The sequence below is a fragment of the Mustelus asterias genome, chromosome 1, assembly GCF_964213995.1.
Source record: "Mustelus asterias chromosome 1, sMusAst1.hap1.1, whole genome shotgun sequence".
NCBI lineage: Eukaryota > Metazoa > Chordata > Chondrichthyes > Carcharhiniformes > Triakidae > Mustelus > Mustelus asterias.
Window position 1 is genome coordinate 173,277,114 of NC_135801.1, and position 15,222 is coordinate 173,292,335.

General features: G+C 44.9%; 1 protein-coding gene across 5 annotated transcripts in view; it reads left to right on the forward strand.

Annotated features, from left to right (window-relative positions):
• ctbp1 (C-terminal binding protein 1) overlaps positions 1-15,222 on the forward strand; it is a 263,134-nt gene that overhangs the window by 58,219 nt on the left and 189,693 nt on the right. Inside the window, exon 1 of one of the 5 annotated variants that reach the window (XM_078223251.1) lies at positions 12,824-12,840. The exons of the other annotated variants lie outside the window; for them this stretch is intronic. The gene's annotated coding sequence lies outside the window, so the exon portion shown is untranslated. Of the gene's footprint in view, positions 1-12,823; positions 12,841-15,222 lie in introns of those variants that run through there. 5 annotated transcript variants of the gene reach the window in all.

Genomic DNA, 15,222 nt, shown 5'->3' on the forward strand with positions numbered 1-15,222 from the left:
AGGTTCTAAACGGGAAAAAGGCCAAATTTGAAGAAATGAGAAAGGATCTAAAAAGCGTGGATTGGGACAGGCTGTTCTCTGGCAAGGATGTGATTGGTAAGTGGGAGGCCTTCAAAGGAGACATTTTGAGAGTGCAGAGTTTGTATGTTCCTGTCAGGATTAAAGGCAAAGTGAATAAGAATAAGGAACCTTGGTTCTCGAGGGATATTGGAACTCTGATCAAGAAGAAGAGAGAGATGTATGACATGTATAGGCAACAGGGAGCAAATAAGATGCTTGAGGAGTATAACAAGTGCAAGAAACTAAGAAAGAAATCAGGAGGGCTAAAAGAAGACATGAGGTTGCTTTGGCAGACAAGGTGAAAGATAATCCTAAGAGCTTCTACAGGTATATTAAGAGCAAAAGGATAGTAAGGGATAAAATTGGTCCTCTTGAAGATCAGAGTGGTCGGCTATGTATAGAACCAAAATAAATGGGGGAGATATTAAATGGGTTTTTTGCATCCGTATTTACTAAGGAAACTGGCATAGAGTCTATGGAAATAAGGCAAACAAGTAGGGAGGTCATGGAACCTATACAGATTAAAGGGGAGGAGGTGCTTGCTGTCTTGAGGCAAATCAGAGTAGATAAATCCCCAGGACCGGACAGGGTATTCCCTCGGACCTTGAAGGAGACTAGTGTTGAAATTGCAGGGGCCCTGGCAGATATATTTAAAATGTCGGTATCCACGGGTGAGGTGCCGGATGATTGGAGGATAGCTCATGTTGTTCAAAAAAGGCTCAAAAAGTAATGCGGGAAATTATGGGCTGGTAAGTTTGACGTCAGTAGTAGGTAAATTATTGGAAGGAGTACTAAGAGATAGGATCTACAAATATTTGGATAGACAGGGACTTATTAGGGAGAGTCAACATGGCTTTGTGCGTGGTAGGTCATGTTTAACCAATCTATTAGAGTTTTTCGAGGAGATCACCAGGAAAGTGGATGAAGGGAAGGCAGAGGATGTTGTCTACATGGACTTCAGTAAGGCCTTTGACAAGGTCCCGCATGGGAGGTTAGTTAGGAAGGTTCAGTCGCTAGGTATACATGGAGAGGTAGTAAATTGGATTAGACATTGGCTCAATGGAAGAAGCCAGAGAGTGGTCGCGGAGGATTGCTTCTCTGAGTGGAGGCCTGTGACTAGTGGTGTGCCACAGGGATCAGTGCTGGGTCCATTGTTGTTTGTCATCTATATCAATGATCTGGATGATAATGTGGTAAATTAGATCAGCAAATTTGCTGATGATACAAAGATTGGAGGTGTAGTGGACAGTGAGGAAGGTTTTCAAAGCTTGCAGAGGCATTTGGACCAGCTAGAAAAATGGGCTGAAAAATGGCAGATGGAGTTTAATGCAGACAAGTGTGAGGTATTGCACTTTGGAAGGACAAACCAAGGTAGAACATTCAAGGTAAATGGTAGGACACTGAAGAGTGCAGTAGAACAGAGGGATCTGGGAATACAGATAGATAATTCCCTAAAAGTGGCGTCACAGGTAGATAGGGTTGGAAAGAGTGCTTTTGGTACATTTGCCTTTATAAATCAAAGTATTGAGTATAAGAGTTGGAATGTTATGGTGAGGTTGTATAAGACATTGGTGAGGCCGAATTTACAGGAAGGATATTAATAAGGTTGAAAGAGTGCAGAGAAGGTTTACAAGGATGTTGCCGGGACTTGAGAAACTGAGTTACAGAGAAAGGTTGAATAGGTTAGGACTTTATTCCCTGGAGCGTAGAAGAATGAGGGGAGATTTGATAGAGGTGTATAAAATTATGATGGGTATAGATAGAGTGAATGCAAGCAGGCTTTTTCCACTGAGGCTAGGGGAGAAAATAACTAGAGGACATGGGTTAAGGGTGAGGGGGGAAAGGTTTAAAGGGAATACAGTCCAAAGATGTGCGGGTTAGGTTGATTGGCCAGGTTAAAAATTGCCCCTGAGAGTCCTGAGATGCGTAGGTTAGCGGGATTAGCGGGTAAATATGTGGGGGTAGGGCCTGGGTGGGATTGTGGTCGGTGCAGACTCGATGGGCCGAATGGCCTCCTTCTGCACTGTAGGGTTTCTATGATGATTAGCGGGGGGCTTCTTCACACAGAGAGTGGTGGGAGTTTGGAATGAGCTGCCAGATGAGGTGGTGAATGCGGGCTCGCTTTTAACCTTTAAGAAAAACTTGGACAGGCACATGGATGAGAGGGGTGTGGAGGGATATGGTCCAGGTGCAGGTCAGTGGGACTAGGCAGAAAAATGGTTCGGCACAGCCAGGAAGGGCCAAAAGGCCTGTTTCTGTGCTGTAATGTTCTATGGTTCTATTGCCACTAAAACATATTATTGGTATCTCCATCTCACTAACTGTTTGTGGGACCTTGCCAAGTGCAAATTGGCTGCTATGTTTTCCCATTTTACAACAGTGATTGGACTTCAAAAGTACTCCATTCATTGTGAACTGTTTTGGGAAAGTTGAAGTTAAGAACGGCACCATCTAAATTCAAGTTCACATCGATGTCCTAATTAAATTGTGGCTTCGGAAGTAATTGGGTGACATTGCTAAGGTATGAAGGCACATTCCAAGGAGAACAACTGTGGCAATTGTCCCTTTTTCAGGATCAATCAATAGAGTAAGTGTCACGTGACTTTGGGATCCAACCAAGGAGCAGGGTGGGGGAATCGCACTGTTGAGTTTGGGTTTCTGTTCTGGTCTGTTTTCTTGGGCGCTGCACGCAGCCTCTGTCTAGCCTTTACCTGTAAATAAATGTGTTGTTTTTCCCCCTGAACTAGTGAACAAGAATTATGACAATTTTTTAAAAAGTTCTTTCCCGGGAGTGGGCTTTGCTAACTAGGGGAGCATTAACTCCCCATCCATAATCGCCCTTCTGGTGGTGAGCTGTGATTTGAACGGCTGCAGTCCATGTGGTGTATGTATACCCACAGCGCTTTTAGGGAGGGAATTCAAGAATTTGGCCCAGCGACAGTGAAGGAAAGGCGATAGAGTTCCAAGTCAGGATGATGAGTGGCTTGCAGGGGAACCTCCCAGGTGGTGGTGTTCGCAGGTATCTGCTGCTCTTGTCCTTCTAGATGGTCGTGGTCATGTTTTTGGAAGGAGCCTTGGTGAGCTGCTGAACTGAATCTTGTAGAAGGTACACACTGCTACAACTCTGTCAGTGGTGGACGGAGTGAATGTTTAAGGTGGTGAATGTGGTGCCAATCAAGCAGGCTGTTCGTCCTGGATGGTGTCGAGCTTCTTGACTGTTGTTGGAGCTGCACCCACCCAGGCGAGTGGGGAGTATTCCATCACACTTCTGACTTGTGCCTTGTAGATGGTGGACAGGCTTTAGGGAGGCAAGTTGCTTGCTGCAGGATTCCTAACCTCTGACTTGCTCTGGTAGCCATAGTATTTATATGGCTCGTCCAGTTCAAGTTTCTGAATAATCACAATTTTCCTTTGTCAGGTATGAGTTGTCTAGTTTTCCCCCGATTCCCTTTGACTCCAGTTTTGCAAGGGCTCCTTGATATCACACTTGGTCAAATGTTGCCTTGACGTCAAGGGCTGTCACTATCACCTCCCCTGAAGTCAGTTGTTTTGACCATGTTTGGACTAAATTGAGCACTTGTGAGAATATTATGGCTGAGTAGCTGCCACTTTGTCGCACTGTTGACCACTCCTTCATCACTTTGCTGATGATCGAGAGTAGACTAATGGGGCGGTAATTGGCCACGTTGGATTTGTTCTGCTTTTTGTGTATCGGATATACCAAGAGCAATTTTCCACATTGCTGGGTACATGCCAGTACTGCACTGGAACAACTTGGCTAGGGGCACAGCTATTTCGGAGCACAAGTCTTCAGTGCTGTTGCTGGAATGTTGTCGGGGCCCCTTGTCGCCTTCAGCCGTTTCTTGATATCACTTGTAGAAAGGATGGAAAATAGGACCAGGAGTAGATTATATGGCCCATCAAGCCTGCTTCACCATTCAATATGATCACGACTGATCTTGAGCTACAACTCCATTTTCCTGCTCACTCCCCATAATCCCTTAATTCCCTGAGAGACTAAAAATCTGTCTGTCACAGCCTTGGATGCATTCAACGATGGAGCATTCTCAACCCTCTGGGGTAGAGAATTCCACAGATTCACAACCCTTTTAGTGAAGTAATTCCTCCTCATTTGGTCTTAAATGATCAGTCCCTTTATTCTGATACTGTGCCCCTGTGTTTTAGACTCCCTGCCCAGAGGAAACAATCTCTCTGCATCTACCCTCTCAGTCCCCTTCAGAATGAGATCGCTCCGGGTTCTTCTATAGGCCCAATTTACTTTGGCTCATCGTAGGACAACCCCCTCATCCCAGGGATCAATTTAGTGAACCTTCCTTGTGCTGCCTCCAATGCAAGTATATCCTTTCGTTAATTTGGGAACAAAGCTACGCATGGTACCCTAGATGTGACCTCAGCAATATCTTTCATAATTGTTGCAGGACATCTTTATGGTGTAATGTTGTGGGCATCATAGAGACGTGGCTGCAAGGGGATCAGGGCTGGGATCTAAATAGCCAAGAATATGTCTCCTATCGAAAGGGCAGGAGGATGGGCAAAGGGGGCAGGATTGCATGTTAGTAAGGAATGAAGTTAAATCGATAGCAAGAACTGATATAAAACCAGAAGGCACAGAATCTCTGTGGGTAGAGTTGAGGAATTGCAAATATAAAAATACCCTGACGCAAGTTGTGTACAGGCCCCCTAGCAGTAGTCAGGATGTGGGGCAGAAAATAAATTAGGAGATGAAAAAGGCAATATTACACTAATCATGGGGGACTTCAATATGCAGGTGGACTGCGAAAGTCAGATAGGTAGTGGATCCCAAGAACAGGAATTTGTGGAATGTCTAAGTGATGGGTTTTTTTTTTAGAGCAGCTTGTGACAGAGCCTACTGGGGAACAGGCAACTCTGGATTTGGTGATGTGTAATGAGACAGACTTGACGTAGAGAACTTAAGATGAAGGAACCCTAAGGGAGCAGTAACCACAATATGATAGAATTTACCCTGCAGTTTGAGGGGGAGAAGCTGGAATCAGATGTAACGGTATTACAATTAAATAAAGGAACTACAAAGACATGAGGGGGGAGCTGGCCAGAGTTGATTGGAAAGGAGCCCAGCAGGGAAGACAGTGGAACAGCAATGGCAGGAGTTTGAGAGTTGACCAGATTTCTGTGAGGTCCAAGCCATAGCAGCTAGGTTGACAGTCTGAGTCTCAGCTTTAGCTGCCATGGTAGCCACCAACCATTTAAATGCCCTGTTTCCAGTCCAAGTGTGAGATTCCTGTAGGGAAAATTGGTAATACCCTGACCACATGCAGGAGTAGAGGATACAGTAAAGCTCCAGCCAGCTGCCATCCACCAGTTTGGCCATCATAGATCCGAAGCTTGTTCTACAATCTGTGAATCCTTGAATGTGCATATGAAAGATATAGAAGTAGAACTTGATGTTATCCGGTAGGAAGATAGAGTTGTACTCAGTGAGAATACAAGAAAAAACAGTACGTGGAGGATGAGAGTAAAAGGGCCCTACATTAAAAATGTAAGTCCATAGATTTGCAGCTTACTTCAATCGCTGACAGAGTTGCAGCAGTGTCTGTTTTCTCACAAGGAGAGTATGCACAGTGGCACGCATTGCAGCTTCACAGCGCCAGGGACCCGGGTTCAATTCCAGCCTCGGGTGACCACCTGTCTGTGTGGAGTCTGCATGTTCTCCCTGTGTCTGCGTAGATTTCCTTTGGGTGCTCCAGCTTCCTCCCACAGTCCCAAAGACGAGCGGGTTAGGTGCATTGGCCGTGCTAAATTCTCCCTCCGTGTACCTGAACAGGCACCGGAGTGTGGCGACTAGGGGATTTGCACAGTAACTTCATTGCAGTGTGAATGTAAGTCTACTTGTGACTAATAAATAAACCAAGTCACATTCTCTTAAACAAAAAACTGGTGTGAGGCTAGTTATTCCAATAACCATATTAGGAGGGATGGGAAGAAATTGCTGTAAGAAAATACAGTTAAACTGGGCCAAATTATTTCCAGCGGGGATCAGTAAAGAGCACATCTGACGTTGAGAATGTGCTCCCGTAGCACTGAGTGACCTTTTGAGCAAGGAGAACCAAATAATAAAATTAGATATTGGCACAGTGGTTAGCACTGCTGCTTCACAGCGCCAGGGAACAAGGTTCAATTCCAGCCTCAGTCACTGTTTGCACTTCCTCCCCGTATCTGTGTGGATTTCCTGTGGATGCTCTGGTTTCCTCCCACAGTCCAAAGATGTGCGGGTTAGGTGGATTGGCCATGCTAAATTGTCCCTTAGTGTCAGGGGAGTTAGCAGGATAAATGAGGGTTATGGGATTCTGGTCGGTAGAGACTCGATGGGCCAAATGGCCGCCTCCTACATTGCAGGGATTCTATGATATCATGAGGCTAAAGTCAAGGTAAAAGGACAATGTACAGCCTTCAGCTCTGACGAAGAGTCATCCCGACTCAAAATGTTGACTCTATTCTCTCTCCACGGATGCCGTCAGACCTGCTGAGTTTCTCCAGCATTTTCTGTTTTTGTTTCAGATCCCAGATCTGCAGTATTTTGCCTTTATGTACAGTTGACATTTTATCAGATTAGAGGCAATATATAAAAAGGGAAATAGATTGGAAAGACTGGGCAATTAAGAAGGTGAAGGTCAGTGAATGTTTAAATCACGGGTAGATAGTTTTCTGATCGATAAGGGAATTAGGGGTTATGGGGAGCAGGCGGGTAAGTGGAACTGATTCGCTTCAGATCAGCCATGATCTTGTTGAATGGCGAGGCAGGCTCGAAGGGCCAGATGGCCTACTCCTGCTCCTATTTCTTATGTTCTTATGAATGGTCTTGCACCCATTGTTCAAAAAGCAGACCAGTCTGTTTGGATTTGTGGTAAATATAAGCAAATGGCAGATAAATTGATTGAGAATGATCTCCAACAGTGAATAGTGAAGATTTATTTTCTAATTTAACCCATGGAAAGGTATTTGGTCGGATAGATTTGACATACATATATTTGACAAATCTATGAATCCACATGGTGGAACTTGTACTCAATGCCATATGCAACCGAGCTGGTGGTGGTGTGACTGACTCTCTTGTTTCATTTCTGACTATGCACTGAGCTACCATGAAGCCACTGTACTGCTGACACACATTTCCTTCACTAGCGCCTGAAGTGAGTTACTTGTTTCCACGGCAGAAGGAAAATCCATCTTGTGCGACCATGAGTGAAGTTTGACTGGGACGTCATGACTCTCACTATCAATTTGTTGAGAGTTGGCATATCCGCTGACTCTGAAAACCTAAAATGAAAGAAACCAGGACCAGCATGTGCTGATAAACACATTGCTGACTCTGTTCACTCAGCCCCAAAGAACTGACCCAGCTTTTCCTGCGATGGTGGGTTTGGTGAATCATAGAATCCCAACAGTGCCGAAGGAGGCCATTCGGCCCATTGAGTCTACACCGACAACAATCCCAACCATGCCCTATCCCTGTAACCCCACGGATTTATCCCGCTAACTTACACATCCCAGGACACTAAGGGGCAATTTAGCACGGCCAATCCGCCGAACCGCACAACTTTGGACTGTGGGAGGAAATCGGAGAACCCGGAGGAAACCCACACAGACACGGGGAGAATGTGCAAACGTCACACAGACAGTGGCTCAAGCCGGGAATCGAACCCAGGTCCCTGGAGCTGCGAGTCAGCAGTGCTAACCACTGTGCCACCGTGCTGCCCTACCATAATGTCAAGAGCACACATCTTGCTGTTGATAACTTGTTCCCTTTTCCTGATTTTTAGGTTTTTGTTTTGAGATAGAATATGCCGTAAGGGAGCAGAGTGGGATTGAGAAATGTGCATCCACTGTAAACTTGTCGAAAGGATTACATGTACACTGAGGTGTGTCATTGAGCGGGATGAGAAGCTCAGTTCTGCTTCCAGCAAGGACACCAGGATTGGAATGGGCCTGGTTAAACTGCAGGGAGATTGTAACTAGCATGGACTGGGGAGGTCATGATTACCTTTGCTCAAGGTTGCTTCAAATCCTCTTGTGTCCTCTCTCGGGCGGCACTGTGGTTAGCACCACTGCCTCACAGCGCCGGGGACCCGGGTTTGGTTCTGGCCTTGGGTGTTCTTGCACGTTCTCCCTGTGTCTGTGTGCGTTTCTTCCGGGTGCTCCGGTTTCCTCCCACAGTCCAAAGGTGTGCGGGTTCGATGGATTAGCCATGGTAAACGTGTGAGGTTACACGGATAAGGTGGGGGGAAAGGTCTGAGGTAAGATGCTCTCTCGGAGAGTCAGTGCAGACACCATGGGCCGAATGGCCTCCTTCTGTGCTGTTGACATTCTATGACCCTATACGCAGCTTTGGGCATTCATGACACTTTAAGCAAAACCTGGCACGGCACTCTACGCAACTCCAAAATGGTCTTGTCAGTCAGAACCAGGGCTATACAAGAGTGATCATAAGTTGAAAATGCTGCCTGCTGCATTGAGTGTATTTGGGGAGCACAGTTCTCCTGCTTCAGATCATGTACTAAAGCTGTAATATTTGGGTGGCCGAACGAATCTCTGAGCAGTGAATCACCCCAGTACCAGGATACCAGTGCGATTATTTTAAGAGGCTAAGGTTTCAGTGATGTTGACTTGAGAGACAAAGATGGACTCGGAGACTGGTCGTCTTCTTGAGTTATTTGCCCAAAGGCAGCTCCGACCTACATGGCCACCAGCAGCACCATGGGTAGGGCAAGGAGACAGTTTCCAAATCCACTTCCGGTTGGAACGAGGATTGAACCCGGTGCTGTGTCACCAATCAGATCAATACGAGCAGTCTGCAGCCTTTTCCGTTCATCATGGCCAATGATTCTCTCTCACGTTTCCCACATGTTTTGTGCAGATGCAGGCAGAATTGTAATGAATGCTGCCTCCCTGTTAGACTGCCTTTTAATAAACAAAATCAGCATTTCAAGCCATCTCTGTATTTAACAACATAATGTGGAGATGCCGGCGTTGGACTGGGGTAAACACAGTAAGAAGTTTAACAACACCAGGTTAAAGTCCAACAGGTTTATTTGGTAGCAAAAGCCACACAAGCTTTCGAGGCTCTAAGCCCCTTCTTCAGGTGAGTGGGAATTCTGTTCATAAACAGAACTTATAAAGACACAGACTCAATTTACATGAATAATGGTTGGAATGCGAATACTTACAACTAATCCAGTCTTTAAGAAACAAAACAATGGGAGTGGAGAGAGCATCAAGACAGGCTAAAAAGATGTGTATTGTCTCCAGACAAGACAGCCAGTGAAACTCTGTTGGGGAGCACTTCAGCGGTCACGGGCATTCGGCCTCTGATATTCGGGTAAGCGTTCTCCAAGGCGGCCTTCGCGACAGCGCAGAGTCGCTGAGCAGAAACTGATAGCCAAGTTCCGCACACACAAGGACGGCCTCAACCGGGATATTGGGTTTATGTCACACTATTTGTAACTCCCACAGTTGCGTGGACCTGCAGAGTTTCACTGGCTGTCTTGTCTGGAGACAATACACATCTTTTTAGCCTGTCTTGATGCTCTCTCCACTCCCATTGTTTTGTTTCTTAAAGACTGGATTAGTTGTAAGTATTCGCATTCCAACCATTATTCATGTAAATTGAGTTTGTGTCTTTATAAGTTCTGTTTGTGAACAGAATTCCCACTCACCTGAAGAAGGGGCTTAGAGCTCCGAAAGCTTGTGTGGCTTTTGCTACCAAATAAACCTGTTGGACTTTAACCTGGTGTTGTTAAACTTCTTACTGTGTTTAACAACATAATCAGTCACTCATTACCTCTCGATATTTAAGGCTCAGAGTGACACAGTTGGCACCAACAAAGGACACCATATCAAAATGTTTTGAAACCCTATTGATTGAACCTTTTTATTATGTTGAGTTAGTGCTGCGAAACATGTCAATGATAAATAACTTGTGTTTTTAAAAAAAAAATCATGTTCACCCATTTATATATTTATTTATTCATTCGTGGGACCTGGGCATCGCTGGCTGGCCAACATTTATTGCCCATCCCTAGTTTCCCAAGGGCAGTTGAGAGTCAACCATATTGCTGTGGCTCTGGAGTCACATGTAGGCCAGACCAGGTAAGGACAGCAGATTTCCTTCCCTAAAGGATATTTGTGAACCAGATGGGTTTTTCCAACAAGCGACAATGGTTTCATGGCCATCAGTAGATTCTTAATTCCAGATTTAAAAAAAAATTGAATTCAAATTCCACCGTCTGCCATGGCGGGATTCGAACCCAGATCCCCAGAACATTTAGCTGAGTTTCTGGATTAATAGTCTAGTGATAATACCACTAGACCATCGCCTCCATATATTAGTGATGCCAGCCATGCAACATCACAATTAGCCCTGAAGTATTAATATATTATGTACAATAAAAATATTGTATTAGTATTTTATATAGAAGACTTCTTTATGATTCCTTGGCTTGTAGTCTTCACTGCCGAGCAGCCATGGAAGTAGTTGTGCTCGTTAACCGAGCGGTAGATTTACTTTCACAGTAATACATCATTTCTGAATTTCTAAGCTTGGCTCTGTTTCTTTGTGGAGCAGAAACACATGGGAGGTTTTTGTACTTCTTGGTGTTCATTGTGCCAGTACCTTATTGCTGCAGTGTTCAGCCGTAGTTCTGTACAGCGAAAACCACAGAGACTCGGAGATAACTCTTGTGAACTGCTTGTGAAGGAGAGCTTGCTCTTTAGGAAGTCCGAACGACTAGAAACAAGTCACAAATCTCCTCTTGAAGGCACCTCGTTAATTAATGTTGTATGTTGTCTTGGCTGTTGCTTTCGGTGCTGTTAAATCTACCTGCGACGTGGAGATTGAGGATTTTGTAGCAACAGGACCTGGGAATATTTTTTTAAATTCACTTGCGGGATGTGGGCGTCGCTGGCGAGGCCAGCATTTATTGCCCATCCCTAGTTGCCCTTGAGAAGCCGGTGATGATCTGCCTGTTAGATTCAAAGAAGATGCATGTGAAGTGGCAAGAAAAAGCAATAGGGGTGGCACGGTGGTTAGCACTGCTGCCTCACAGCGCCAGGGACCCGGTTCAATTTCCGGCTTGGGTCACTGTCTGTGTGGAGTTTGCACATTCTCCCCGTATCTGCGTGGGTTTCCTCTGGGTGCTCCGGTTTCCTCCCACAGTCCAAAGATGTGCAGGTTAGGTGAATTGGCCATGCTAAGTTCTCCCTCAGTGTACCCGAACAGGCACCGGTGTGTGGCGACTAGGGGATTTTTACAGTAACTTCATTGCATTGTTAATGTAAGTCTACTTGTGATAAATAAACTTTACTGAGACCTGAGGAGTGAAAGCAGTTTAAAATTCAGCAAAGGGAGAAACAAGGGGTGAATTAAGAAGGGGAAAATAGAGTATGAAAGTGAGCTCGCGGAGCACATAAAAACTGATTGTAAAAATTTCTATAAATATGTAAAGAGAAAAAAGGTTGATCAAAAAGAAATGTAGGCCCCTTACAGTCAGAAACGGGGGAATCCATAACCGGGAGCAAAGAAATGGCTGAGGAACTAAATTCATACTTTACTTCTGTTTTCACAAAGAAAGACATGTTTCTCTCAGACCTACGGTACATCAGTCATGTTTTAGGGAGGAGCTGAAGAAAATCAGTATTAGTAGAAAAATGGTTTTGGGGAAATTACTGGGATGAAAGGTGGATAAATCTCCAGGGCCTGATAATCTTCAGCCCAGAGGACTGAAGGAAGTGGCCCTAGAAATAGTAGATCCATTGGTCATTTTCCAAAAATCTTCGCACCCTGGAATGGTTCCTCCAGATTTAGAGGGTAACGAATGTAAGTCAGCGATTCGAAAAGGGAGGTGGAGAGAGTGTCTCAGGGAATCACGGGCTATGGGGAGTGAAGTGGAATTGAAACCAAGAACAAACACGATCATGTTGAAGGGTAGAGCATGCTCCAGGGAATTATTCCTGCCTTGTTTCTTGTGTTTACCCAGAGATGCAAAGGGACAATGATGTGTATTTAAGTCAGGATGATGCCTTGTGATGATGTTGGTGTTAAGAACTTTCTGTCCTTGTCCTTGTGGGTGGCAGAGACCACAGATTTGGGAGAAGAAGCCTTGTTGAGCTGCAAAGTGTATATCCCATTTCCATGGTGCGCCAATGCTGGAGGGGATGGATGTTTAGGCTAGTGGCTGAGGTGCAAATCAAGTAAACTGATGTGTCGTTTTGTGGTGTTGGGCTTTTTGGGGTGTTGCATCCATCCAGACAAGTGATCCGTACTGCTGGACAATGATGACTTCAGAATGTTCATGATGGGGGGGCCAGGGGACCCAATGAAGATATTCCATACTCTTCAATAAAATCCAGAATTCCATTAGCTTTTTTCTTCATAGCTTCATTAACCCAAAGTTAATGTCCTGTGAACTTGTACCCTCAAATCACTCTTTCAGAGCACTTGTGTTCCGGCAGGTATTAGTTAAATTGACAGAGCTTGCCAAGTGATTGAGAGGGGAAAGAGAGATGGATTGGAAGTTTTGAAGTGGATGAGTAAGATCACTTATCAGATAATTTTTCCTTCTCTGCTGTTCAGGAGTTTTGGAGATACCAAAAAAGCTTGCCTCATGACGAGAATAGATTTCGGGGCTATTGAAGGGAAGAATGAATCGTGAAAAGAAACATCTAAACCTAATGACAAAATGTCTATGCACAAAGTAAAGCCCCAGAGAATTGGAAAGAAAACAGGTAGATCAACAGGATATTGTTCATGCCATTTGCCTCAGTCATTCACTGACATGGGTCTGAATCCAGGTGGGAAGAGTGTTGGGTGTGCCTGGGAAAAGGATGAAGAACTTGCCAAATAATGACAGGGCGTCACTTAAATAAACCACCGGCCAGATTGACTGGCTGGCAAACGGGAGCAGAAATGAGCAAAACCTTCTACATCTTGGAGTGGGTGTTGGAGCATTCCTGCTCCTCTCGCCTTTGAGTTATGCAGCCAGGCAGTAGGTTACTCTTCCTGTGGCTTCCTGAGGTTAAAAATAAGTTCTGGTGATGGTATCACGGGCTGTCACTTTTTTGCATTATCCAGACTGGATAAGGACACCACATTCCCTTCCCTACAGGACATTAGTGAACCAGATTTTTTTTTTTAACAACAATGGATACTTTCATGGTCATCATTGCTAAAACTTACTCCTGGTTGTTGTGGGAATTGAATCCTTGTCCCTGTAGCATTAGCCTGGGCCTCTGGGTTCCGAGTCCAGTAACATGACGATTATGTCAGCATTGGAAAGTGCCTAGGGTGTAGGTGGTGGTGTAGAACAGGTAAAGGCAGCAGCATGGTAATTAAAGGCAAATTACTGCGGATGCTGGATTCTGAAATCAAAAGGGAAAATGCTGGAAAATCTCAGCAGGTCTGGCAGCATCTGTAAGAAGAGAAAAGAGCTGACGTTTCGACTCCAGATGACCTGGACAAACATTGACAAAGGGTCATCTGGACTTGAAACGGCAGCTCTTTTCTCTCCTTACAGGTGCTGCCAGACCTGCTGAGATTTTCCAGCATTTTCTCCTTTGGGAGCATGGTAATTAAAATGGCAATGTACAAGTTTCTGCTCAAACACTGCACATTCTCCCCGTGTCTGAGTGGGTTTTCTCTGAGTGCTCCGGCTTCCCCCCCCCACACTCAAAAGATGTGCAGGTTAGGTGAATCGGCCATGGTAAATTGCCCCTTAGTGTCAGGGGGTTAAATATGTGGGGTCTGGTTTGGATCACCGGTGCAGGCTCAATGGGCTGAATGGCCTCCTTCTGTACTGTAGCGATTCTATGATTATGGGTTTGGAAAGGAAGGGTTCGGCCACTCTTAACAGATTTGCGTAAGTGGCCCGGAGGATTCACTCCTCTTGTTAGCCCACAAGCGCTGGAACAATCATTTGCCAGTTGGATCCAGCTGCCCCATCTGCACTTCACTGCCAGATATCCTGAACCCCGGGTAACCCAGCTGGCTACTGGTTGGAAATGGCTGCCAAAACTTGAAGAAAGGAGCCTTAGTTAAAATAGTCATGGACCTGCCCCTCCAGATCAGGTTACTCACGACACCATTCCCAAACCCATCATCATGCTTAAAATGGAGGTAGATGTGATCATAGTGCATCAGGATTGAGTTTCGCGTTAGGAATTGTGCAGCCGTATTTTTAAGATCTGATTTAAAATGCAGTGATGGATGCATGCAATTTATTGCTATGTCCATTTGAACAAAGTGTTCAGCAGAGCACTGATGGGCTTTGTTCCCGGCTTGACTTGTGTCTGGAGAGCTATTAAATACTCAAAGAAAGTACTAATCGTTACCAGGCCTGTCATGTGGTAGGACGGAAGCAATTTTGGGTGATTATTTTAAGAGCTATCACACAAGGAGCAGGCCGCACCACACTGAAGTATCAAAGAAAATTATTTTCTCTGGCATATTTTTGACCAATATACGAAATACAATTCCTGTCACAGGAATAGACTTTAGTTACATTGCCTGCTTTGCACCACTCCTATCCTTTGCCTGTTGGAATGAGCTGTAGTTTTTGGAGAATTACAAACCACAGCATGAGCTGAGTATCTGGCAGTTTCAAGTAAGCAAGCCAGCATTGTTGGTGACACTAGATACAGGTTCCTCACACTTGTAATTACATGTTTTTCTGATTCAGATCAATTTGGCAAGTGTCGCGCTGTCAGTTCAGCCTAGCGTTGCTCTCCTTCCCGTAAGTTGTGGGTTCGAGCCTTGTTCCAGAATGTAAGCGTGTTACCTAGACTGACATTTTAGTGCATTACTGAGAGTGCTGCGATTGTTGCGGAGGTGCCATCTTTCCAATGGAAATTGGCAGATAAGAAATAGTTTCTGGACGACAGGAATTATGGCAGGCGATAGGCTGTACCAGTTAATGTATTCCCAACTGAGATAACAGAACAACTCCAGTGATGATATAACACTTCAGTTGGGTTTTTCTGTATTGCTGCAGTTCTTGAACTTGCAATCTGGCGTTTCTTGTAACATTTTTTAAAACACGATTTAGTTGATAATTAAAGATGGAAAACATTGTGCCACTGGGACTTTTTTCCCCTAGAGTGTAGGAGGCTGAG